The following is a 27898-nucleotide window of genomic DNA, read 5'->3' on the forward strand; positions in this document are numbered from 1 at the left end:
TTATGTTCTGGGCATGCAGAAGGACTCCGGGACTCACACAGGTCTTCAAACTTTCCTTCCCTTTGAAGAGTTGAGATTTTTCAGCATTTTCTAAGTATGAGACATTAGAGGTTGTAAGATCTTGGTATTGGGGAAAACCTAGGGATTCAATTATGGGGTCAACAATCGGTTAACTAAGCATTGTATCATTCTCCCACTACAGGTTAACTTCAATGAGCTGAATTACTTGGCTCTATAATCTTAGGATTGACTATTGCTGAGCTAAGATCAGTTGTTGGAGTTGTAGAAACATATCATCAAGTGAATCAATTTGATAAGACTAAGGGGAGGTTTGACATGGCTGAGTTGGTTGAGTCCCTGGGTAGTCAATATACTCATAGTGAACCTGGGCTTCTAGCCAATGAGAGTGCTCATCTAGCAGTGTGGTTTCTTGGGCATAGGCCCAATAAGCAAAAATGGATTGGTTTTTCCACCTAGGGTTATATGGACTAAAGGATGGATTAGCATTGAGTTGGAAAAATCTGTTAACTACATATACTTGCTCTGGAATGATTGGTTGACATGGGCCCACCCCAGGGCATTGACTAACATGATGGGCTGGGCTTGCATAGATGGAACATGTTGAACATGATGACAAGGTTAGGAATGGGATAAATTGTTGACGAAATGCAAGGGCTTGGTCAAGTCCTTGGGCCATCCCATTAATCTTATCCAGTTGTTGAGACACATGGTTCCAATCTATTTATGGCTTAGGTTGAAAGTAGTTTCTCATTCCCTAAACTTTGGCCATTGAATTCATTTATTTTATTTTGTTTTAACCTTTTTATTTTCAAATGCAAGCAATTCAAACACACGACCTATGGGCTGAACTAAGGTTTCCTAAACTAGTGGTTCAACCAATGTGAATCCTCTCAGGTTCACTTGGAATTACACCACTTCCTTTGGTTATCTAGGTAAGAGGTGGGGATATGAGAGGCTCCCCTTGCTCTTGTAAGGACCTAATTAAGTAACTAGAAAGCCCGCTTAGGCTTAGTCGGTTAACCTCTTTCCTTAGACACCAACTGCCAGTTATCGAAAGTAATCACAAGCTTCCCTAAAATTCAGCATCTTTTGAACTAAATGTGTGGGGCCCCCTAAAGGATTTTGTTATCCAAAATTTAAATTAAGGTTTAGGGTGAACCACACATGAAAGGGTGGTGGATTTTGGGCCAAGGAAGGGTGATAAAATCCCCACCTTATCTTATTTAAATTGGTTTGCCCTTAAATGGATTAACGGAAAAACACAATAAACAAAATAAATGCAACTAATTATAATGCATGAACAATTATCTCTAATATGCAATTCAACAATTTAACATAAAATAGTAAAACAAACTAATTCAACAAAGGGAGCAATTAATTACAACAACAATTAATCACAAAAACAAAAATAAAAAAATAAAAGAACTAAATTTGCAAAAAATTAATACTACGGAAATGAAGATTAAGAAGGGAGTTCGCTACTCTAAAGATTAAACAAAAAATAAAAAAAATAAGAGTAGGCAACAATAAGAATCCAAGAAATGAAATGAATTTCTAATATGAAAATAAAGAGAAAATAGAACCTAACAATCCTAAACAGAAATTTAGTTCGCTCAAGAAATTAAAACAAAGATAAAAACTAGATCTAAGAAAAAAAATAACTCACACCTACTAATTCAAAACTTAAAAGAGCACAGAAATCGATAAAAACAAAAAAAAGAAAACGACAACTAAGGAAATAACACACCTAGTACTAAAAGAAAAGATCAAAGAAATGAAAAGTTATAGGAGTGATTGATTCTAGAAACGAAAAATGAAAAACCCAATTTGAACCCATAAATAAATAGTAAAAAAATATAGATCTAAGAACAAAACAAAAAATAATCCAAAAAAAAATTGGATCTATCATGAAATAAAAATAATTAACTAAGAATTCGGAAGTACTACTTTACCAAAAAGATTTTGAAAATAAAAACAAAAAAATAGGATGAAATTAGGACGACTACACCTGCACAATCCCAATTTCTCTTCTCTTCTCTTTTTCTTCAACAGTCTGGCAATGCTTTGGTACCCCACCTTTTGCTATTACATCCTACAAAATCAAAGAGAAACAAGAATTAAAAAGAGATTACAGATCAAGTAATCAAATGAAAAAAAAATAATGAAATAGATCCGAACAAAGCAAATAAAAAATTTTCTTCGTTGCTTCCTCGACAACGGTGCCGAAAACTTGGTGTCTCTGGAAGCGTGTTGTTAACCACTTTGGAACACCAGTTTCAATGTTTATAAATTTTTTGATTCTCAAAATAACTACAAAACACAGTTAGTGGTGAGAAAGGGGTCGTATCCATAGGGAAGCAAGGGAAAATATTGTTACATACTTCAATCAATACAAAATAACAAGATTTGAGATTGCAGAAACACAAAATTTTATTAACTGAATTGGATTCCATTAAAATAAAATTCTAACAATGCTGAAAGTAAAAATTACAGAAAAATAAATAAATAATAGAAATAAAAAAAACTAAATAAAAAATCTATAACTCGGTCAAAGGTAGAAGTCTCTGGATCTATCCTTTGACCCTCAAGCTCCTGGAGTTGGGCCTTTTGTCTTACCTGGCTGAATTTCAGATCTGTAGAAAGGAAGACAAAAATTAAATTTGATAAAAACAAATTGCAGAAATAAAATAAAAACTAGAAATTAAAGAACAAAAAATAAAAACACGTGTAAAAAGTAAATCTAAAATTATGGGAAACTGGTTGTGATCCGGATTCAGAGGTGGCAGTAGTGGCTAGGCGAACTGCAAGAAGGAACCCCTCCTCTTCCCTAGGCGTTCTCCTCTTCCTCTACCCTTGAACTTCTGAAGAATAGCTTTCCGTCTTACCTGGGGGTAGAATCCAACCCCTTCTTAGGACCCCTTGGGTCCTTTTTACAGAGAAGGAAGGATAGGTTTGGGATTTGAGAAAAAGAGAGGGGCGGCAACTAGGTTTTTGTAGAAATATGGGCGCTCGATATTATGTAGGGCTAAGATTAGGGTGCCTAGAACTGGAAAAATGTGATTGGTTGGTGTGATGTGGTGCCCTAAGGTGATTGGTTGAGGTTTAAGGAGTGAGGTGTAAGGCTAGGTTGCTGTCTAGGGAGAGATCTAAGGGTATGAGGGGCTGCTAAGGCTTGGATGGTTGAGATTAGATAGTGGTTGCAGTGAAAGTTGGGGATTTGCAGAGCTAGGGGTGGTTAGGGGATAAAGAGATGAGGGGGAGGTGCCTAGGGCTTCATAGAGAGAGTTATTTCACAGGAAAGGCGCCTATCTGGGTTTGCTAAGGAGAGGGGAGTATGCTAATGTAGTAGGAGGGGTGCCTTTTTGGGTTTAGCAGATAGGAGACGCCCTCCTATGCTCAGTTTTTCATAGAAACACCCCCTTTCTTAGTTGGAATTCTCACTAGCTTCCCAAAATCTTTAGAAAACTCTATAAATTTTCCAGTTTTTACCCAGAATTTGCATAGGGACCCTCAGAGGTGACAATATTGAATTTAACTAAAAAAATGTATAAATTAGTTAGTATAAGGTCTAAAATACCCCTGAAACAATGCCCTTAAGGCATCAAAATACAAAATTATCATAGATATCTTAGTCCTCTTGCAATTGCCCACATTTCCGTTACAACTGGAGAAGCGGCCAGGCATGGTTGTGCTTTTGCAAAAGAGTGATTTAGAGTATGAGAAATGAAATAATGTCCTGTGGAGGCATCCATAGTGTTCGGATCCCAAGATCCATCAACCAATATAAAATCTTCATTCACATCAAATAGATTAATTAAGTTCAACTCCTGGCCTAGAGTTTGTTGCTCTAATGGATCAGTGCATTGCAACTTGTAGTATTGGTTGGCTCTTTTGAGAACAGTCGATGGGACCAGTTTGTTGTTTGTGAAGATTGCAGCATTTCTAGTATCCCAGATGGATCAGATGATAGAAATGAGGTGTGCCAGATAGTGTTTGCAGTCCGCTTTCCTGATGGCTTCTTTGTTGTAGGATGACCACCATGTCAGGATGTCTCTTGAATTTGATTGCAAGAAGGCTTCGGGGTTTTAGCCCACTTGGGCTTGCAACCAGACATCCCATGCAAATGGGCATTGGAGGAAAAGATGGTTTTGTGTCTCTGGTTCATCACCATAGAAGGTGTAGTTTGTGTCATTACTTTTGAGAGTTCCATGAGTCTTGGTTTTTCATTTTACAACTTCATGGAGAAATTTCCAGATGAATAGTTGGCATCTATGTGGGGCTTTGTTGTCCTAGACTTTTGACCATTTGATTTCCTTCGCTTCTTCCCTTCCGTTGTTTTATAGGAGGACCGAGTAGGCTGATTTGATGATAAAAGTTCCATTATAGGATGCCATCCAGAGAAGATGATCCTTAGATATCGAGCCATTGATGTGAGTTCTTTGGATAGCTTCAATTGTCTCTGGATCAAACCATTCTTGTAGTTTTTAATGTCCCATGCTGAGTTTTCCTGTAATAGGTCTTTGACCTTTAGGCTGGTTTGAGGAGAGTCTACCCTCGGCCTTGGGATGTTGCCTGGGATTCTAGGGACCTAGGGGTCCCTTAAGGCATCAACAGTGCTGCCATTTCCAATTTTCCAGCATGCATGTGCCTTAAGATCTTTTAATACTTTGAGCGAGCATTTCCACCACCATGAGTTAGTTGACCTGGCTTTGTTACTGAGCAGATTGGTTCCTTTCCAGTATCTTTGTTTGAGTTTGCTGGCCCAAAGAGAGTCCTCTAAATTTATTAGCTTCCAAATTTGTTTGGAGAGTAGAGCTTTGTTGAAGGGTTCCATGAGTTTTAGGCCGAGTCCTCCCTCCTTTTTGGGCTTACAGATTTGGCTCCATTTTATGTTGTGACCTCCATTCTTCCTTGAATTGCCATGCCACCAGAAATTTCTTTGCATTCGGTCCAGCTTTTTGCAGACTGTTGAGGGTAGGAGAGTGTGTAGCATGGTGTACATGAGTATACTTTGAGAGACTACTTTGAGAAGGGTCAACCGTCCTACCTGAGAAAGGAGCTTGGCTTGCCACATGTCCAACTTTTTGCTTACCTTGTCTATTACTTCATCACTTGTTGCTATTTGTTCCTGCCATCCGATAGCTTGGCTCCTAGGTACCGTGAGTGGATGGACATTGGTTTCATGCCTATGAGTCGGCTAAGGAGCTTTTGATATACTTTATGGGTGTTTTTGCTGAATAGGATTCTAGATTTGCCCTTGTTGAAGTCCTGACCTGATAGCTTTTCAAATGTGAGGAGAGTGGTCTTTATGTTTGGTAGAGCATCTGGAGTAGCTCTACTAAGGATAATGCAGTCATCATCAAATAGAAGATAGGAGATTGGAACAGTGTCTTTGCAATTTAGATTCCTTTGATGCTTCCATCTTGTTCACCTTTATGAAGTGAGGCTGATAGAACCTGCATTCCTAAAATGAACAAATAAGGTGAGAGTGGGTCTCCTTGCTGGAGACCCCTTTTTGTTGTAAAGTGTTCATGTGTGTTGCCATTGAGTTTGATGGAATAAGAGGTTGTGGATATGCATTGCCATGTCATTTCACGTCACTCTTCTAGGAATCTCATTTTCTGAATTACTTGGATAAGGAAATGACAACCCATTCTATCAAAGGCTTTGGCCATGTCAATTTTGAGTACTACCCATTTCTTCTTACCTTTTTGGGTTTTCAATTTGTGTATGGCCTCCTTGGCTAAGATGATGTTGTTTGTTATACTTCGACCCTTGACAAACGTTGCTTGGTTATGGTCAATTAAGTCATTTAGAATTGGTTGGTTTGAGCTTGTTTGCCATTACTTTTGCAATGATTTTGTACATTGTAGTACAAAGACTTATGGGTCTATAGTGCTTTGCTATTTCTGGGCCAGTTCTTTTGGGGATAAAAGCAAGGAGGTGTGATTGATTTGTTTTAGGAGTTTTCTTCTATGAAAGAAAATTTGAACCATGGCAATGATGTCATTCCCTACACTGCTCTAGTATTGTTGGAAGAAGTAGGCAGTGAAACCATATGAGCCTGGGGCTTTGTGTGGGTTCATTTGAAATAGGGCTGTTTTGATTTCTTCTGGGGTTGGTGTGGTGATGAGAGAAGCCTTTCCATCCTCAGGGATTTGGTTTGGGGGAAGCTCTTCAAGCCAATCTCAATTGAAATCTTCATCATCTCCATTGATCTCCAGGATTTGATGCTTGAGAGCTTCTACAATTTGATTGGGATCTGAGACCCATTTCCCTTGTTTATTTCTAATCCATTCCACTTGTGCCTGTAATTTGTTCTTTGATGGAAGAATTTAGTGTTTCTATCTCCCTTTAGCAGCCATAGTTCCCTTGACTTTAGTGTCCGGAGTTGCTCTTCATACTTCAATCAGTTGTTGTATTGGTCCTCTAGTTCTTTGAGCTTGCTGCTTGAGTGTTTCCTTTCCTCCAAAAGCTCAACTTCTATCTTTTTTAGGGTGGCAATGGTTTTCACAAAGGTCATTTTGTTCCAAAGCCTTAATTCCTTTTTAATTGCTTTTAACTTGGTTGCTATTATGTATGCTCTTGATCCTCTGATTTCCTTCCTCCACTACTCTTGAATGATTCAACTATATCCCTCATGTTCTGCCCACATTGGAAGGAAGTGAAAGGGTTTCTTCCCCCCATGGTAGGGGGGATGTGGTGAGTATGAGGGGGTTGTGATCTGAATTTATTGCAAGTAGGGCATAGAGTTTGGCATTTTAAAACCAGTCCACCCACTGTGGACTTGCATAGGATTTGTCAAGCCTTTCACAGACTTTCCTCCTCCCTGATTGTTTGTTCGTCCATGTGAAAAAAAGGCCAAGACACCCTAGATCTAGGAAGCTGAAGTGCTCTATGAAGTTTTGTAAGGGTTGTGAAGTGTGAACTCTACTGCTTGTTCCCTCATAATCCAAGGTGCAGGTTATATCATTAAAGTCTCTGATTGCTATCCATGGTGTGTTCAGTAGGATGAACCAACTGTGGTTTCGAGGGTTTGATTCAACTTTTACCTCTATATGTCTTTGGGTGGAGTCGATTATTTTGATGGCAACATTGTCTTTCCAACCAGAAAGAAGTCCACCACCGAGTCCCCTTGCTCCAATGTTACAAAAGTTGTAGTAGTGTAGTTTTCTGCAGAGGGTTTCAGATTCTTGATCATTCATTTTGGTTTCGGATAGGAAGATAATGTCCGGACTCCAAACTGAAATCCAATTCTTTAGACTTCGGTGGGTTTCTCTTCCTTTCCCCCCCTAATGTTCTAGGTCAAGATTCTCATCTTATTGTTTATTAGTAGAAGGTGCAAATCCAAATAGTAAAACAAGATATAATAGTAAGATTTCAGTGTAAGTAAAATGGACAGAATTATTGCATAGAAGGTGTTGAGTACCTTGACCAGTACAGAGGTAATGGGAGTGGCTTGCTTGAGGCAGGGTCCTAGTGCTTGATCCACGTGGCATCATCCAACATGTGGAGAGGTTCAAGTTGTGATGGGCTTTGCTTAGTTTGGGGTTTCTATGGTCGGGCCGGGGTCGTAAACACCGAGTTCTCTTTCTTAAGGGTAGCTATCCAGCTTCGGATGTAGGCCTCACATGTCATCGGTTGTTCTTCATTCTTCTCGATGTTGCTTGGATCATGATTAACAAAAGTTGGGGTAGAATTCATCATTGTGACTTTATAACGCGGGGGTCTTCCTCCTCTATTTTTCTTATTTTGGGGATTAATGATTTCTTTTGAATTCAAATTGGATTCAGTACCCTAGACTTGGCCTGTAATCACCGCCATGCTGGGTACGAATTTTGAGACCTGGCTTTCTTTCATCTTCTTCACCCGAGTCAGGGACTGAGTCAACTCAGCACGCTTCCTCTTTGACATTTCACCTCCTTCGACTGGCTTGGTCTCTTGCTTATGGGATGCCATACTTCCTTGCCAGTTCCTTTGGTTTTCCGGTGCCTCTAGTAGCCTTGGCCTTTTTTCTAGGAGTTTGTCTTCTGAATCCTCATCTGAACTAGCGTCTCACCGAACTATTTGTGTCTGTCTACATGTGGCCGGTGTAGCTTGGTAAGTTGGAATTTTTAGTGGTTTCTCTGGTTTAAATTCTATCTTTAACCATTCTCTTGGCGCTTCTATCGAACAGTTCTCCAATTAAGAGAAAATCTCTTCGTGGGTGATACCTTGTGGGATTTGCCTGCATTTCTTCCATTGATGCCCAACCAGGCCACAATAGGAGCAAAGACGGGTGAGACCTTTGTATGCAAAGCGAATCCATGTTGGACTTCCTAAGTGCTTGAGGAAGAAGCCTTTGAAGAGGGGTTTCCGTAGGTCAACCTCTACCTGCATACGAATCATCCTTCCTCGAGAGGGTTTCCCTAGGGTTATAGGACTTGGGATGTCTAACACTTTTCTCACTGCACTAGCGATCAACCTACAGTTCGTTTCTAAGATGTGGCTACGAGGGATGTTGAAGAGAACCGAGCCCTTGTCTCTCATCTTCAATCCCTCTTTTCCAAGATGAGGTTCTCTATACATGTGGAGCGCCTTTGTCGGACTTGTCGATATCATATTCGTATTGGCTAGGGGGGATACGGGATATGCTATGATTAAAGCCGTATCCTTTGAATCGCGCATATCAATATGAGTTGACGTGTTTCTACTTGCGTTTTTACATGTAGAAATTGCAACTAGAGCAATTCGAACCCAAATCACCTAGCACTAAAGCCTAACATACACGTGTAATGCAAACAAATAACATACATTTGTATTCAATAATTCAAACTAAATAAAAAATAATATTCAAAACTAATATTTTGTAAACTAATAGAATAAATAATTTCTTAAATCCACATTTATATCAAAAAGTGGTTTTTAATCTCAAGAAATTTATACGAATAAGGATACTAGTAATAGAATAATTATTTTAGTACTTAATATTTATAAATTTGAACATGATATGTATCTTAAAATTTTATAAATTGTTAATTAATATTTTAATTTGAATTAAATAAAAGCATATATATTATTTATAAAAATAAAAACATTATTTACAAAATACTCAAGAATATAATACAAATTGAATTTGTCAAATCCACTAATCTATATTTATATCAAAAAATGATTTTTTATCTCATAAAATTTATGGAAATAAAAATATTAATAATTGAATACTTATTTTAGTAGTTAAAAATTATTAATTTGCATATGATGGTATCTTAGAAAATTTAATATAATTGATATATTTTAAGTTAATATTATATATTTTTATAAAATTTTAATTGATATTTTAATTACATTTTATAATAACTTGTTTATTGTTTACAAAAATAAAAATATTGTTAACTAAACATTTGAGAATTAATTTTTTAGTGGACATTTTAGTTAATATTAAAAATTAAAAATACAAAAATAGAAAATAATTAATATAATAATTCACATATAATAGTTGTATATGCTCCGTGCCTTGAAATTTAGTAGAAAATAACATAATAATAGCTTTATTCTTATATTAATTTGTAAAAAATATATATAATAGGTTCTAGGATTCTTGATTGATACATTAAAAATTAAACGTACGGTTATTAATATATTTATAAAATTTAATTATCTGCATTTTTCAGATACGGAAACAAACACCAAGTGCAGTTTTACCATTTGATTGATTCCTTTATTTCTATTTTGTGGGTTTTACTAACATCAAACCAAACAGCAAGTGCAAGTTTTACCCTTTGATTGATTCCTTTATTTCTATTTTGCGGGTTTTACCAACATCAAACCAATTTCCAATTCAAGATCAAGCTACGAAAATAATAACATTATACCTAAAGAAGACAGAGAGTATGCCATATAATTTCATAAGAAGCCAAAAGAAAGCCACACAAACCCTTTATTGATTCCAAACTGCAATAAGGAAACCAAGTAAATGGAGGCGGCAAAGCAAAAGGTGCAACTGGTAAGCTTTGCTTTGCCTGCAAGACATGGTTGGTTGAAGAACATATTCTGCTGGGAAGTAGAAAACTCATTGCTTCACATTAAGCAATATTTCGGTCTCCTTTCTTCTTTCCTTGTTAATTTCATATTCTCTCCATCAGCTGCAGGTTGCTGTCACCTGCTCATTGTACGATCCCAGAAAGGCCTTGTTTGTTACAACAAAATGGCTGAAGCTATTGTCAGTTTTCTGGCAGAGGAAATCTTGAAAAAAGTGGTTTCCATTGCTGCTCAGGATTTGGGTCTTGCTTTTAGAGGCTTCAAGAGGGAGCTTAAAAGGCTGGAGCGCACCTTCACCATGATTCAAACTGTGCTACGAGATGCTGATAGGCGTCTAGTAGAGGAAGAAGCCGTGAGGCTTTGGTTGATAAAGCTCAAGGATGTGGCTTATGACACCGACGACATGTTAGATGAGCTTGCATACGAATCTCTTAAACGCGAAATGGAAACCAGAAACTATGCGATGAACAAGGTATGCGAATTTCTTTCTGTCTCAAACCCATTTGCATTTCGTCTCAAGATGGCTTATAGAATTCGAAAGATAAACCAGACATTAGACGAAATTTCTAGGGACAAGGAAATATTCCAATTTATTGCTGGAGCCATGGTTACAGCTCCTGATTACAGAGAGGGCCGAGAGACCTCTTCGATCATCTATGACTCAACAACAATTGTTGGAAGGGATGATGATAAATCAAAGATAGTCGATTTGTTAATTAGCTCAAACAATCAAGAGATTGTTTCAGTCATTTCTATAGTTGGAATGGCAGGGCTAGGGAAGACCACACTTGCTAAATTAGTCTACAATGATGATCTGGTGATGAATAATTTTGATTTAAAAATGTGGGTCTGTGTTTCTGATGATTTCAATGTGAAAAGACTACACAGAGAAATCATGGAATCAGCCACAGGACCTAGGTGTGACATATTGAACCTGGACACCATTGAAAGAGAACTCCAGGACAAACTCAGAGGCAAGAGATTTCTACTGGTACTGGATGACGTTTGGAATGAAGATGGTGAAAAATGGGAGCATTTGAAGATGTCTTTAAGAAGCACTGCCGGTAGAGGTAGCAAAGTCCTTGTGACTACACGAAACAACAATGTTGCATCAATCATGGGTGCTCTCTGTGTGCATAATCTGGTAGGGTTATCAGATGAAGACTGTTGGTTCATATTCAAGCAAAGGGCATTTGGGAATGCAGGAGCAGTGGAGACTCCCACTTTGGTTTCCATAGGAAGAGAGATTGTGAAGAAGTGTAAGGGTGTTCCACTAGCAGTGAAATCAATGGGAGGCTTGATGCAATCTATGAAGGATGAAGATGAGTGGGTGTCCATTCAAAACAATGAAATTTGGGACCTACCTGAACACCAAAGTGGGATTTTACCTGCATTAAAGTTGAGTTATGATCATTTGCCATCACGTTTGAAGCAATGTTTTGCGTATTGTTCGATATTTCCCAAGGATTGGAAATTCGAGAAAGAGATGTTAGTACAAATGTGGATAGCTGAAGGATTCCTTCAACCATCCAAAGGAAAGAAGCAAATGGAAGACATCGCTAATGAATACTTTAAGCATTTGTTCTCAAATTCCTTCTTTCAAGATGAAGAAAAGAATAGATTTGAAGATATAAAAACATGCAGGATGCATGATCTTGTGATGACCTTGCACGATTTGTTTCGGGGTTTGCATGCTCAGTTATGGAGCTTGGAAGGGTTGAAGACATCTCCAGCATTCGTCATTTGTCATTGGTTCCCAGCGATCATACAACAACAGTTCTGAGAACTTTGTTCAAGGCAAAGAGATTGAGAACTCTTATTTCACAAGGAACTCTACTTTCCACCAAAGTCTTTAACAGTATGCTCTTAAAGTTTAAGTACCTGCGTGTGCTTGATTTAAGTGAAACAGGGATTGATGAGTTGCCATCTTCAATCAGAAAAATGAAACACTTAAGATACCTAGATGTCTCCAGGAATAACATTGAAGCATTGCCCGAATCCATGACTGGCCTCCACAGTTTGCAGACACTGAAAGTTGAAATGTCTACAAAGCTTCCCAAAGAAACAAGAAAGTTGATAAACTCGAGACATCTTGTAATTACAGCCTCTTTTCTTGTACTTACAAGATGGGCTAGTGTCTCCATGGAGATGCCCATTGGGATAGGGAGATTGAGTTGCCTTCAAACACTGTCTCAATATATTGTGGGTAAGGATAGTGGACGGGGTATTGGAGAGTTGCAAAACCTACCCCTTAGAGGTGAATTAAGTATTTCTGGTTTGGAGAATGTCAGAAATGGAGAAGATGCCAAGATAGCAAATTTGAAGAAAAAGCCAAATCTTCACACACTAAAATTGTGGTGGGGGTCTGATCCAATAAATTACAGCGATCACGGCGATGTCTTGGAATGGTTGGAACCTCACCCAAAATTGAAATGCTTAGAGATTTACTCTTTTAATGGTTTGAAGTTCCCAAGATGGATGATGAGTGGCTTGCTTCTCAAAAATTTGGTGGAGATTACCTTGTGGAGTTGCAATAAATGTGAAAATGTCCCAACCCTTGGGCAGTTTCCTTCTCTTAAGATACTTAGCTTGGTTAATATGGAGACTGTGAAGTATATTGGTAATGATTTCTATGGCAATGGCAGTGGAATGGCATTCCCTTCATTGAAGAAGCTTTGCTTATCTTGGATGGAGAATTTAGTAGAATGGTCTGAAATGGCGGTCTTCACTTCTTTCCCATGCCTTGAAGAATTGGCAGTTGAAGGCTGCATTAAGTTGAGAACTATGCCAAGTCGGTTTCCTTCTCTTAAGAAACTACACCTTAAAGGAACCACAAGTTTGGTGCTAAAGTCAGCAGCAATGCACTTAGACTCTTTTCCTGCCTTAGAGGAGTTAAGAGTTGGTGAATTTTCTGATGAGCCAGAATCATTTCCAACGGAGTTTGGGGTGATTGTTCAACAGCTCATGTCCCTTCAGAGATTAGAGATTTTGGGTTGGGCTAACCTCAGGTCTCTTCCTCAGGAACTTCAACAGCTCAACAGATTGCAAGAGTTCAGAATTTGCAACTGTAGCTTTGTTGCCTTGCCAGAGTGGGTAGGGATTCTTGCTTCACTTCAAAGCTTAAGGGTTTACTGTTGCAATAATCTAATGTATCTACCGGAAGGGATGCGACGTCTCACCAATCTACAAAGGATGTGGCTTGAAAAATGTCCTGTCTTAACAGAAAGATGTTCCAAGGATACAGGTGAGGAGTGGGAAAAGGTAGCTCACATCCCAAAGATTTTATATCTCAACTGATTGATGAATGTATTTTTATTCTATGTATATGAAGATCATACCAGATCAGATGATATGTGGCGTCTCTCTCTCTCTCTCTCTCTCTCTCTCTCTCTCATACACATAACCACATCAATTATATTTTCACTCTCTTAAATCTTAATCTCTCTGCTATTTCTCTTTGTTTTACAGTGGAGCACTGCTTTTATGTATTAAGACGGTTCAGAGCTAAAAATTCCTAAACAAGAGAACCGGAAAACCTACCCTGCAACAGAGTAGGGTAGCATATGGTGATGAAGCTGGCACATACCATTAACATCCAAGTGACATCTTACCTGGACTAAAGGTTGAATGTGTAATCAAATGAAAAGACGAAACAGTAGGGTAGTACTTGTTAGAAAGGGAGGGGGCTATATTTATTTCAATTTTTTATGATCCCGATTTTGAAGAATTTATACTAACCCAACCAATGTCAAATTAGGTTCATAATTCTCGCACCAACCCTAGGTCCCTAGGTCCCTAACCCCCTAACAGAGCTATCCAAGGTGGTCCTTCAGTTTCAATAACTATGTCATCTTCTAATCTTTATATTTATATATATACTAAAGTAATTCAGGCCACGTCAGATGGCCTCTCCTTGCTCCATTAACCCATTCTTGCATTTTTGGAGGAGGAGAAAGATTCCTTCTAAACGCATATGGAGTTGCCCCCATTTTTATTATGACAATCTCCCTTTTTTTGGCCCCAATAGTTTAGAATGAAAAATTATCACAGTATGGTAAAACATGAAAACAAAGCCAACACACTTCTTTGGCCCCAATAATTGAGAGATGTAGCACTTGACAAATTGGAAGGGTTGATATGGGCAAGAATGGTGGAGCAATGTCGCATATCCAACGCCTGAAAATTTTTTGTTGTGGAGAGTTAGAGAAGTCACCATTAGCATCAAGTATCTTACCAACATCAAACAACTTTATTTTTATGATATGCCTCTCAAATTCTTGAAAAGATTCTTGCCATATAAAGGAAATGATAAGTCAAAGATTGCATACATCCCAAAATTCTTATATTGTTTTTGGACGGATGAAGTCTGGGATGCCAATACTGTGAGGTTTGTGCATCATTGTATATTGTTTTCTTTTCTTTGCTTTCTTGCTTTTGACATCATGTACTTTTTTACTATAATATGAAACAAGTGCATGATATCAGCCCAACTCCAGAAATTTAAAACCATTGTCAACATCTTCCTCATCTTTTGTTTTGCTTCAAAATTTTAAATTAGCTAAATCTTTTTACAACATTCATTTGTCTTTGTATGTCCCTAAAGCAAAAGCAAAAGCAAATTGCATAAGCACCATGCTTATTACTTAATTCTATTTCTCTTATTTTTATGCCTTGATGATGGGAATGAAAAGTGAGAAGATTGATATGGTGATTGGAATTGAAGGATGCATTTCAACAAAGAATGTCTAAGAGTCATTGGATGTTTCTTTCTATTTGTGATAAGCATTAACAATGTATTCCTCAGGCTGAATTTGTTGTGTGGATGTGATTTGTTCTTTCTGGTTAAAATAAGATGGAAATGATGTGGTAGAATTCAATTATATTGTACAGAGGGCAGAATTCAATTATATTGATGTTGTCAACGCAACAAGAAAATAACAGTTCCTTGTACATTACTATGGGAATCAAAAGAAACCATAACAATTCAAAAGTCAATTCGTAGTCATTAATTAAATCTTCCAAGCTAGCAATGTGTATTGTCATGCGTTATTACTAGTTTACGAAAGAAATTATGTAATTTCTGTTTTAGTATTATTTCAGTAACCTATTGGCTATTGTACAACAAAACTTATTAGAAATCTATATCATTATGATTTGATCCTCTAAACCTAAATACGAACTGCAGATAAATTCGGTTCATTGCAAACAATTGACCAACAAAGGTTAAACCACAGGTCCGCAACATTATATTTGTTTTAACTAGTAATTCAATGTGAAGCGAATCTTGATTCATCACCGAATATATGAATTTAAAATAAACTTGGTAAGTGGAAACTAATGGTTTAAATAAGGACTTGCCCATAAAAATACCTATTGAAGAAGGATCATCCACATTTTATAAGAATCCCTACAACACATAAATTCCTTTTCTATCTAAATAACAAAGATCATTGTGCTTAGTGAATTTTTCTAAGTCAGGTTTGGTATCTTCATAATTGAGTTAAATTGGTTCTTGTTGATTGTGCTAGGATCCAATGATGAGATGAACTTATTTTTTCACATTTATGGCATATATTGTTGTTTTATATTTAATTTTATAAATTTATTGTTATTTTATATAAATTTATTGATGTTTTGATCGGATCAGATTTCTAGATAAATAAATGAACCAAATTCAACGTTATATTATACATATCCATAGGATATTATATTAAATTTGAAACTAATAAGGAAAGCCATGACATGATACTTTGAGTTTTCGCATAAGGTTGGTATATCCATGTTTAGTTAGGGGAGGGGCACAAGAAAGTATATGAGAAAATATGTGCTAGTGGTCTGGCTTTTTATTATATTCAATAATAAAATAGAAAATTTGGGAGCAAAATAAGTATCATCAAACAATGATATTTATTTAACATGATTTTGTTTTGAAATTTGAGGTTAAGAATTTAATTGGCAAAGAAATGTAGTGATAATTAATATTTCAAAACAAGACAAATGAATTAGACAATAGTTATTTGATGTATAAGTTTATTGCAATATAAGCCCTGTACTATGGGGTCTGTGACAAAGACCCCCCATGTACTTTGCTATGCGGCAAAGACCCCCTTCCCCGTTAACTTGGCTAACAGAAGGTGTCATTTGATGAAAATACCCACCACAAGTCGAGATAATGTTTTCAAAATGATGAAAATAGACACTCACCCATTATTCACTAATTTCAAATACATTTCACATTTGACCTAAACACTACCTAAAACCTAGTTGAAAACCATCATGTAATCCATCCCAGATTATCTGTTTTTGTTCTCCATCGGAGATCACACCAATACCACACTGAATGTAGAAGAAAGTGAGTGTCATCGTCGCTAAAGAAGAAGATATTTTTTCATCATTGCCAGAGAAGAAGATCTATTTTCGCCATTGTAGGGGGAAAACTCTTTTTGTTTTTCACCGTCTCTAGTCAAGTGAGAGTAACCTATTGTATAATAGTACAAAACAAAAGATCAAAATATTGTTTTGTAATATAGGGTTTCATTTTGAACTGAACATAGGATTCTTCAATTTTCCTTTGCTATAGTTGTTTGTGCCTATTATTTACTTGGACTCTTCAATTTTATCTGAAGTGGGTGTTTCATGTTGGAGTACACTTCTTGAGGTTTATGCTTAGGTCCCTCTGTAACAGTTGTTTATTGTCTTTGATTTAATGTGTTTACTGTGTTTTAACAATTAATGTGTCTGTATTTGATTGCCATTAACATTCTTTTATGTGAGTATAATAATGAACTGTTATGTGTTTGACCTTGTATTACTATGTTTGACCCCAACAAAATAATATTTAGGTTCACAATTTTTTAATGGTTACTTTTGGCATATGTTTATTAACCTTGGGTATATTATTTATCTCAATAAAATCAATTGTAGAGAGGGATAGTGGATTTGGGTATACCACTCATTTATTGTTACCTTTGGGTATTTAATAGGTCTTTGTTGTTGAAACTTGGGAGTCAATGGTTTATTAAAGGTCTTCAGATATCCACTTTATTACCATCATTGTCTCTTCGTCCGTGTTAGTATGAGAGCTAGAGGTTCTATCCCTTTTTTAAATAAGAAAAAGAAGGGATGTTTTGTCCCTTTTATGTTCTCTTTTAGAACAAGAATCTAGGGGAAGGGTCTACACCCCATATTCTCTTTGAGTACTTAATCATATTTTTCTTCCCTTAACCTACAAAAAGTCTTCTTGGAGGGGTTTAGAAAAATAACTTGTGGAACCCCCTACAACTAGACGTATTCATAGCATTTAAGTGGGGGAAAATGGAGCCAAGAGTGGAGCATTACAAACTTTGTTCATGCTTTCTAAGCAATTAAAACTTCTCAATGAAGTAATTTAAACATCAAGATTCAAAATTTATGGAAAAAAGTTAAAAATTTTGCTATATATAAAGTAATTAAAACAAAAGCACTATGAAACATCTTTGTTCAACATTCTTTTTATTGATTCTAGGCATCTTTGATTCTTGATTTTTTCTTTTGAAGTTAGCACATAATTCATTTTATTTGCTTCTTTTGCTTCTATTATGAACTATTTCAGTTAAATGGAGGGGAATAACATAGTTATCTTAGCCCTATAAATGTCAAGTGTTCCTCTATCACAGGTTGTATTAATGAATCACATTTAGGTGACCATCCAAATCCTTACTATAAATTTGACAGCAATGTGACAACCTTGTTCCCTTAGCAACTTAGGTACATAGTTATGTCAGCTACCAAGTTGGTTGAATTGTACACCAGAACTGAAATTGAATTTATTGAAATTAAAGCATCATCGTGAAAATGTAATGACAATATTTCTTTGCTTTTGTATTTGACAAACACAGACAGTAATCTAAATACTATTGCAAATGCTTACCGAATGTAAAAATTAATAATAGTTTATGACAAAAAAGCTTCAGGATCAAGGCATTTAATGTCTAAATAACAAAGTTTCACATATTCAAGAGTGGAGCATTACAAACTTTTGTTCATGCTTTCTAAGCAGTTAAAATTTCTGAAATTCAAATGTCAAGATTCAAAATTTATGGAATAAAAAATTTAAAATGTTGCTGCATATGAAGTTCTTTGTGGGGGAAAACGGGGCACTCCAAGCCCTACTTATTCTTATTGGCCTCTTGCCTTGTAAAAACTTGGTAAAATATATAAAATAGTTAAAAGAACTAATTACAAAAATAAATGAAAATGAGGACTTGTTGAGGGAAGAAGTTATCGCCATTAATAATTATTTAAAATCTTTGCCACAATTATAATGAATTTTGACTCATTCTTATAATTGTGATGGTTATTAAACTGATTTTTGCTTCTTATGACAAGTTTAGATAAATTATATATAACTTGTGTGTTTTAACCCTTGATGTGCTTTAGTCCTTCTTGGACTGAATTAAAAAGGGGAAAAATAAAACATAGAGGGGGGAGGGGATATGTTTCAACCCTTGATGTGTAACAAAGTCCAAATTTAGATTGTTCGATGAATGATGAAGAAATTTGCTTATATTTGCCAAGTTATTTTTAATCTCATTGGAGTGTAAATCAATATTATATTGTTTATGATTTTAGCACTAATGCTTGTGTACATATTTTTTACACAAATGTCAAGTAATATATATAGTATGAACATGCACCATGGTGGTTATTTTTTGAACCTACCACCAATGATATATACTTGCGATAACTTTTTTAAACATAATGTTGATGTTAACCTGTTATCATTCATTGAGATACAATTATTGGTGAAAGATCTTGGTTACAATTTGATTGGTCAGATATATTACAGGAGGGCGAATGCAGTGTGATGGGAATATACTAGAGATGTGTAGGGTCCATGAGGATTGTAGACACATTCATATATATGTGACATGGTGTAAGAGAGCTAATGTAGGGTTGTCACAAGCAGTAATGTTACAGATATGCCTTTCAAGGGTTGGTTCACCTAGTGTTGAGCCACCACCACCACCATCCAGTTTAGCTGATAATGTGAATGAAGTTGATCTTGATACTGGTGTTGTCTTTAGGTTTGAATATGGGTCTGATAGAGAGGGTAATCCTGATTTTGAATAGGAATGTGAGGCAGAAGAAGAATTGGTAGTTGAGTATGATGCTGATGATTGTTTTGAGGATGAGGCTAAGGATGGATATCACCAGGAACCCTGGTGATCTTGTTGACAATGTTGAAGCAGTTGTTGGGTCAGACTTGCTAAACAATAACTTTCAAGAGGCGCATGATCCCAATTAACATCTGATCAGACTTGCTCTCTAAAGTTTTCACCCAGTCATTAAACTCAGCTAGAAACTTCTCTAGCTCCCTCACACAGCATGCTTGGACATCATCATTGCACATATGCGAAGTCACCTCTTCTGAGTGGTTGATGGGAACGACCCATTAGAAAAAACCGCAAGGCTTGACACTTGGTTGTTTTCCCTAAATGGCATGAAATACCTCCTTTTTAAGACAACTAGGAACAATGGTCATGTTGCAAAGAAATTGACTTTATCATATCACTTGCAACTTTTGTGAGAGCATGCATAAAATAGGTTTTGTGGGTTTGAATCTGTCTCAGAAACCCTAATGACACACTTTTTTCGACAATCACAAAACTTTGTCTCAAACATCAAATTACTTGGTGATTTCAAAGTGAAAGTTGAGTGTTCACTCATTTCTACAATAAATAATTTCTTTCATTAACATTATACTTCATTTTACTTAATAAGAATTAATCTACAATTGCTGAACAATGAACTTCCTTAGTATTGATCTTCATTAAACATTAAATGAGAAAACTTCATGAAGATTAACAATAATGAAAAAACTTCAAACAAGTTCAGTTGACTTCATGAACATTAATTAGCCTAAAATTAGTTGTACATAACTTGTGCTCCTTCTAGGAAGAATAATATACAAAAAAATTGAAAACACAAAAAAATGACTAAACCATAACACTATGAATGGTTGTCGCACCACCAAACACTATTCATTCATTACTAGAGAAGCTACATTGTTTGTTCTGCATTATATGTTTAGGCAAATGAAAATCAGTACCCTCTAAGGATATCATCATAGGAGTTATGAATATTAGAAGCTATAAGGAAAGTTGTAACAATCTTGCAAATCATTTAATAACTATTAAAGAGATTTAAATGTTTAATAATGGTTTAAAATGACAATTGAAATGTACAAGCATATTAGGCAGTGGTGTACATATACAAAGTATAAACACATGAAAGGCATCTCAAGTTGTGAGGAATGTTCTTTATACTATTAGGTATTGCCACAATGCATTTTCCTTGAGGATTCACCTTGACATAAGCCTCAAATATTTTTTAAAACACTGCATGTGACTGTAGAACTTAGTTCTACAAGTTCAGTTCAGTTAGCATGGAAGGACAACAAAAAGGGTATTATTATGATAAAATATGAGGTGAAAAATAAGTTGAACATTAACACACACACACACACACACATATATATATACCCTTTTTGTTGTCCTTTCATGCTTATATATATATATATATATATATATATATATATATATATATATATATATATATATATATATATATATATATCAAATAAACTAAAAAAAAATCTTTCAGGGTAATTGAACTAAAATTAGAGAAAATGGTTTGTTGATATTTTTTACAATGGGTTGCTTGCAGTAACCATTTCCAATAAAAGAAGGGTTTCTTGCAGTAGCACTACTTGCAATGGGAGGATAAGAATTTCATACTCACATGATAAAAAAAAATTGATACCAATTAACAAGACTCATATGTAAGCTATTGGCTTAGTTGAAATTAAGCTTTTAAAGATTGAAAAGAAGTTTAAAACAAAAGATTTGTAGTCATGCTAATTGTCTTCATTCATTACCATAAATAACCAAGGTATTTCATTCAATACCAATGTCAGTACTAATGTATTGGAGGTCACTCCAACCCTAATAGAACTACAGAAGAAGTGAAAACTGATACTAACAGTGATCACTCACCGAAGTAGGACATCATAAATAACCAAGGTATTTCGCCCTTGCGACTAAAACTCGTAAGGGAGAAATCCCATGTGGTTGAAACTCGTGAGGGAGATGTCCCTTGCTACTATAACTCGGAGCTTGGTCACGAAGGAGAAATCCCTTGATTGCAAGAATGAAATTGATAGTAAGGGCGAAATAAGGTGAGAAAACGTATAAAACATGAAAAGAGGGTTAAAATTGTCTGAATAGTTATTACAAGGGCAATATGGGGATTAAAAAATATTGCAACGGCAGACTTCTCATCTTTTTGGACGGAAGGCTAACAGAAGGGGTCTTTGTCTCATAGTCATAGTATAGGGGGTCTTTGTCACAAACCCCATAGTATGGGGAGGGGGTTCTTTGTAATTTACCCTATATATATTTTTTTTAATTTGAAAAAAAAAAGTCTCTTCATAGTTGACTGCACAAGGAAAACTAAGAAGTAGATATCATAGTTGTCAAGGCGTTGCCTAGGCGCCCTTGGCTGGGCACCTCGCCTAAACGCCTTGACTTTTAGCAACTAGGTGCCCTTTTAGGTGACTAAGCACCCGCCTAGGCGACAAAAATGACAAGGCGGACGCCTTTTATAATATCGTTTATATTGTTGTATCTTGTTAATGTATGTGTTAATACATTTTATCATATGCTATATATATATATATATCAATTATACTTTGGTTTAGTGTTTTACTATTGAAATTTAAAAGATCAAATGGTTTTACGATGAGAAAAAGAAAGAAAGAAAAGAAAGAATAGAATAATAAAGTTCTTTTTTGTATTCTTTCTCTAATTAAATAAAACAAAAACTCCATCATTGTTTTTTTTTTCTATTTTACTTTCCATCTTGAATATTTATCATACAAAGATAACAACTACTAATTAGTATGAATTTGCTCTACTAAATACTTATTATAGTAATATTATTTTAAAAAATAATAAAATTAATGTATGAAAAAGATTTAGGGAGAATGACTGATAACCCTGTCAGAATTTGTAGGTTCAAAGTACATTTGGGGTAGGTGCCAGCTCGGAAATGATGCCAATTCACAGGTGGGTATGGGTGCATAGAGTGTGTTTTTTTTATGTTTCGAATGTTTATATATAGCTGTGCAGTGGGAATCAGAAATCTACATTGGGTGTATCCGTACTTCTTCGAAAGATTTATAGTTTTTAGATGTAATGATTTGCCACATTTTTAGAGGAAATTTAATGTTCTTAATAAAGAGAATTTCTATTTTTTCAATTAGCATATATGTTGAATGGTAAATAAAAGTAGGAAACTAACAAAAAGTCAGTTTTTTATATTATAAAATTTTTATCGCCTAGACGACTAAACGCCCCATTGTCGCCCAGAATTGCCTACATGCCTTAAAAATTGTGGTAGATATACTAGGCTGGTAAAAGTATAAAAACAATAGGAAGGTAAAACAGGTCATTTCCATGTACCACTCCTATGTTTTGACAAATAAAGAAGTATTATTGAAACTTAGAAAGTTTGAACATGGACTGAAAGGGAAAATCCTAAAATGAAACTGACTCTTTCATTATAGCTTATAGAAACAAAACCATGGATTGGAGGATTTTATGCATTTGTAAGATTCCCAACATGATCAATCACTAAACCATGCCATCTCTCTTCAACCCAAAAGCACTGTATTTAGTACGTTAAAAGAAGAGCTGTACACATTAATTTCATTAATCTACTTTTCATATGGCACAAATTACAACTTGCTAGTAGAACTTGGGAAACAAATGTATGAATGTACAGAGAAACAAATTTAGGGTGGAGCAAAATATTAGGACCTCGGTCCATCACATCATCGTCCAGCAACAGAGATCAGAGCCTCAGGCTACCCAATCAGAACCAAGAAAATTAAGTGCCAATTGATACAATTCAGGTAAATAGTTACTGGTACAAACAACAGATAGAAGATTGAAGTACTAAAAGAATCACAGGACCTCCTGTGCAAGCCTAACTGGTTTTTTCCTTAGAAATGCCACATCACCATTTGGCATTGTTAGTAAATGATGGTCTGCTTCCTCGTCACTCCCTACTGATGGTGAGAGAGAGAGAGAGAGAGAGAATGATTTATTAGAATATATAAATATTGGCCCCATACAACATAAAAAATTGGTGTTAAACAAAATTATTAGAATATATAAAAAAAAAAAACAGAATACTGGCCCATACTTAACTTAGTACAGAGGATCACTCTCCAGTATTTTATCAAGGGAAGGAATTATGTGCCATTAAGGGATTGTAGAATGGTCTGTGGTGTGTGGGGGGTGATTTTAATGTCATCAGATATTCGGGGGAATCAAACAACCTAGACTAGGGATTTATTACTAGCATGAGGAGGTTCAATAGGCTAATAGATTCTCTGGAATTAAGAGACCCCCCTTGCTTCAGGTGCATTATACTTGGTCAAACTTTGAATCCCCCCCAACCTACTCCAAACTAGACAGATTCCTCATATCTCCTGAGTGGGAAGAAATGTGGGGATCCTTTATAACAAGAGGCTTACCTGGAGTTACCTCAGACCATTGCCTTATTTGAGAACATGTGGTTTGAGGACCCTACTTTTAAGACTAGGCTAAAGGAGTGGTGGAAGGCACTCAAAAGCCTTATATTGTTTTTCGACGGATGAAGGTTGGGATGCCAACACTGTGAGGTTTGTGCATCATTATATATTGTTATTCTTTTCTTTGGTTTCTTGTTTTTGACATCATGGTAATTTTTTTATTATTATATGAAACAAATGCATAAGATCAGCCCAACTCTAGAAATTTAAAACCATTGTCGACATTCGAATAATTAAGTTGTGGTTCATCTTCCTCATCTTTTGTTTTGCTTCGAAATTTTAAATTGGCTAAATCTTTTTACAACATTCTTTTGTCTTTGTATGTCCCCAAAGCAAAAGCAAAAGTAAATTGCATAAGCACCATGCTTATTACTTAATTCTATTTCTCTTATTTTTATGCCTTGATGATGGGAATGAAAAGTGAGAAGATTGATATGGTGATTGGAATTGAAGGATTCAATTATATTGTTCAGAGGGAAGCATTCAATTATATTGACGCTGTCAAAGCAACAAGAAAATAACAGTTCCCTGTATACTAATATGGGAATCAAAAGAAACCATAACAATTTACAAGTCAATTTGTAGTCTTTAATTAAAACTTCCAAGCTAGAAATGTGTGTGTGTCACGCGTTATTATTAGTTTATGAAAGAAATGATGGAATTTCCATTTCAATACTGTTTCAGTAACCTATTGGCTATTGTACAACAAAATCTGTTAGAAATCTAAATCATTATGGCTTTATTCTCCAAACCTAATTACGAACTACAGATTGATTCAGTTCATCGCAAACAATTGACCAACTGAGGTGAATCTAGTGAACCATAGGTCCACAACATTATATTTGTTTTAGCTAGTAATACAATGTGAAGCGAATACCTATTGAAGAAGGATCATCCACATTTTATAAGAATCCCTGCAACATAAAAATTCCTTTTCCATCTAAATGAGTTTTTCTAAGTCATATTTGTTATCTTCATAATTGAGTTAAATTGGTTCTTGTTGATTGTGCTAGGATCCAATGATGAGATGAACTTACTTTTCACATTTATGGGATAGATTGTTGTATTATATTTAATTTTATAAATTTATTGTTTTTTTATATAAATTTATTGATGTTTTGATCAAATCAAATTTCTAGATAAATAAATGAACCAAATTCAATGTTATATTGTACATATCCATAGGATATTATATTGAATTTGAAACTAATAGGAAAAGCCATGACCTGATACTTTGAGTTTTCACATAAGGTTGGTACATCCATGTTTAGTTAAGGGAGGGACACAAGAAAGTGTATGGGAAAAGATGTGCCAGTGGTCTGGCTTTTTATTATATTCAATAATAAAATAGAAAATTTGGTAGCAAAATAAGTATCTTCAAATAACGATATTTATTTAACATGATTTTGTTTTAAAATTTGAGGTTAAGAATTTAATTGGAAAGGAAATGTAGTGATAATTAATATTTCAAAAAAAGACAAATGAATTAGACAATAGTTATTCGATGTATAAGTTTATTGCAATATAAGCCCTGTACCATGGGGTATGTGACAAAGACCCCCCATGTACTTTGTTATGCAACAAAGACCCCCCTATACTATGACTGTGAGACAAAGACCCCCTTCCCCGTTAACTTGGCTAACGGAAGGTGTCATTTGATGAAAATACCCTCCACAAGTTGAGATGACATTTTCAAAATGACTAAAATAAACACTCACCCATTATTCACTATTTTTGAATAGATTTCACTTTGACCTAAACACTACCTGAAACCCAACCGAAAACCGTCATGTAATCCATCCCAGATCATCCATTTTTGTTCTCCGTTAGAGATCGCACCAATACCACACCAAACGTAGAAGAAAGTGAGTGTCATCGTTGCCAAAGAAGAATATCTTATAGCCATCACCGAAGAAAAAGATCTATTTTTGTCGTTGCTAGAGAAGAAGATCTATTTTTGTTGTTGCCAGAGAAGGCCTCTTTTCACCATCATAGGGGGAGAAACCTTTTTGTTTTCACCATCTCTGGTAAAGTGAAGATAACCTATTGCATAATAGTACAAATGAGAAGATAAAACTATTGTTTTGTAATATAGGGTTTCATTTGGAACCGAACATAGGATTCTTCAATTTTCCTGTGCTATAGTTTTTTGTGCCTATTATTTACTTGAATTCTTCGATTTTGTCTGAAGTGGGTGTTTCATGTTGGAGTACTCTTCTTGAGGTTTGTGTTAAGGTCCCTATGTAACAGTTGTTTATTGTCTTTGATTTAATGTGTTTAATGTGTTTTAACAATTAATGTGTGAGTATAATAATGAACAGTTATGTGTTTGACCTTGTCTTACTATGTTTGATTTCAACAAAATTATGTTTAGGTTCACAATTTTTTAATGGTTGTTTTTGGCATATGTTTATTAACCTTGGGTATATTTTTTATCTCAGTAAAATCAATTGTAGAGAGGGATAGTGGCTTTGGGTATACCACTCATTTATTGTTACCTTTGGGTATTTAATAGGCCTTTGTTGTTGGAACTTGGGAGTCAATGGTCTGTTAAAGTTCTTTAGATATCCACTTTATTACCTTCCTTGTCTCCTCATCTATGCCAGCATGAGAGCCAGAGGTTCTGCCCCTTTTTCAAATAAGAAAAAGAAGGGATGTTTTGTCCCTTTTATATTCTCTTTTAGAACAAGAATCTGGGGGAAGGGTCTACACCCCATTTTTCATCTTGGGTTTTTTGCTAATTTGTTGAGTACTTAGTTATATTTTGCTTCCCTTAACCCACTACAAGAAAACTGATCTTTAGGTACGGACAAAACCATAGCTAAAAATCCAAAAAACGGTAGCAATAGACCTATAGCTACAGATTAATTACGAACAAAAAAAAAATGTGGTAGTTGTTCGCGTGGCTATAGGCTATAGCTACAATTTTATCCAATACAATAAAATCAACGGAGAAAATGAATTTGTCTACTTTAACCAACACATCTTCAATGATCCCCCTAGGATGCTTAATGGACTTATCTGCTAATTGCAATGCAACTCTGGTGGGTTGGGGCTCTCCCAATCCCAATTTTTTGAAAACCGAGTATGGCATTAAATTTATGCTAGCTTCCAAATCACATAATGCTTTTTCAAATTTTAAACTACTTATGGTACAAGGGATAGTGAAACTCCCTAGATTTTTAAGCTTTTGAGGCAGCTTGTTAAGAAGGATTTCCGAGCATTCTTCATTTAGAGCAACTGTAGCCACATCTCCCAATTTCCTTTTGTTTGCCAATAATTCCTTCAAAAATTTTGCATAGTGGGGCATCTGGGCTAAAGCATCAGCAAAAGGAATATTAATATGTAAACTTTTAAATATCTCAAGGAAATTACCGAATTCCTTTTCAAGCTTGTGTTGCTTTAGCCGATTAGGAAAGGGGATTTGTGGCTATTGGTGCATTTCTTGCTACAATTCAGATTGCTCCTTCTTCTGGTTCCCGGCTTCAAGGGTTGCATCTGCCTTGGGTTCAGCCTTTGCTTTCTTCTCTACTTCTGGAAGCTCTTTACCACTTCTTAAAGTGATAGAATGCACTTGTTCACGTGGATTCACCTCTGTATTTCTTGGTAGTGTGCCCGATACCCTTGCTGAGATCAACTGTGCCAACTGCCTAACTTGATTTTCTAAGTTCTTTATTGAAGCCTCTTGGTTTTGAAACCTGGTTTCAGCACTGGCTATGAACTTTGTCATCAGCTCCTCTAGGTTAGATTTTTGTTCTGGATGATGGAAATTTTGGTGGAAGGGCTTTGATGCATGCTGATTCTACCATGATTGATTCGAGTGTCCTTTCCATCCCGGGTGAAAGGCATGATGGTATTGATATCCTTGTTGCCTTGGAAAGTTACCGACAAAGTCAACCTATTCTGTAGACTGCATAAACTGATTGCCAACTTGGCATTCAGTACTGATGCGGCCTCCCCCACACAAATCACATGTCACGGGCTGCACTTGCATGGCTACCATCTGCATTTCATCTAACTTCTTGCTGAGTGTACCAATTTCTAACCGGTGTCCTTTCTGAATGCCATTGGTAGTTATTGGCTACCATCTCCTCGATGAGTGCATGGGCCACTTCCGGGGTCTTATTATTGATGGAGTCCCCGGATGCTGCATCTAGGATGGTCTTATTTGAATCGGTTAGACCATTGTAAAAGGTTTGTACTTGCAGCCATATCGGA

General features: G+C 35.8%; 1 pseudogene across 2 annotated transcripts; it reads left to right on the forward strand.

The window, feature by feature from the left end:
- Nucleotides 1–9886: 9886 nt before the first annotated feature.
- Nucleotides 9887–13480, forward strand: LOC148880511 (putative disease resistance protein RGA3 pseudogene; annotated as a pseudogene). Of its 2 annotated transcripts, XR_016104582.1 has the most exons (3): nucleotides 9929–10006; nucleotides 10146–10513; nucleotides 10921–13480. The product of XR_016104582.1 is annotated as a putative disease resistance protein RGA3 pseudogene, transcript variant X2 (transcript). The 2 variants fall into 2 exon arrangements; XR_016104581.1 differs by having other exon boundaries at nucleotides 9887–10006; nucleotides 10146–11971.
- The last annotated feature ends 14418 nt before the right edge of the window (nucleotides 13481–27898 follow it).

This window comes from Nelumbo lutea, chromosome 1, assembly GCF_056320005.1.
Source record: "Nelumbo lutea isolate HS-2025 chromosome 1, American lotus-T2T, whole genome shotgun sequence".
Lineage (NCBI taxonomy): Eukaryota > Viridiplantae > Streptophyta > Magnoliopsida > Proteales > Nelumbonaceae > Nelumbo > Nelumbo lutea.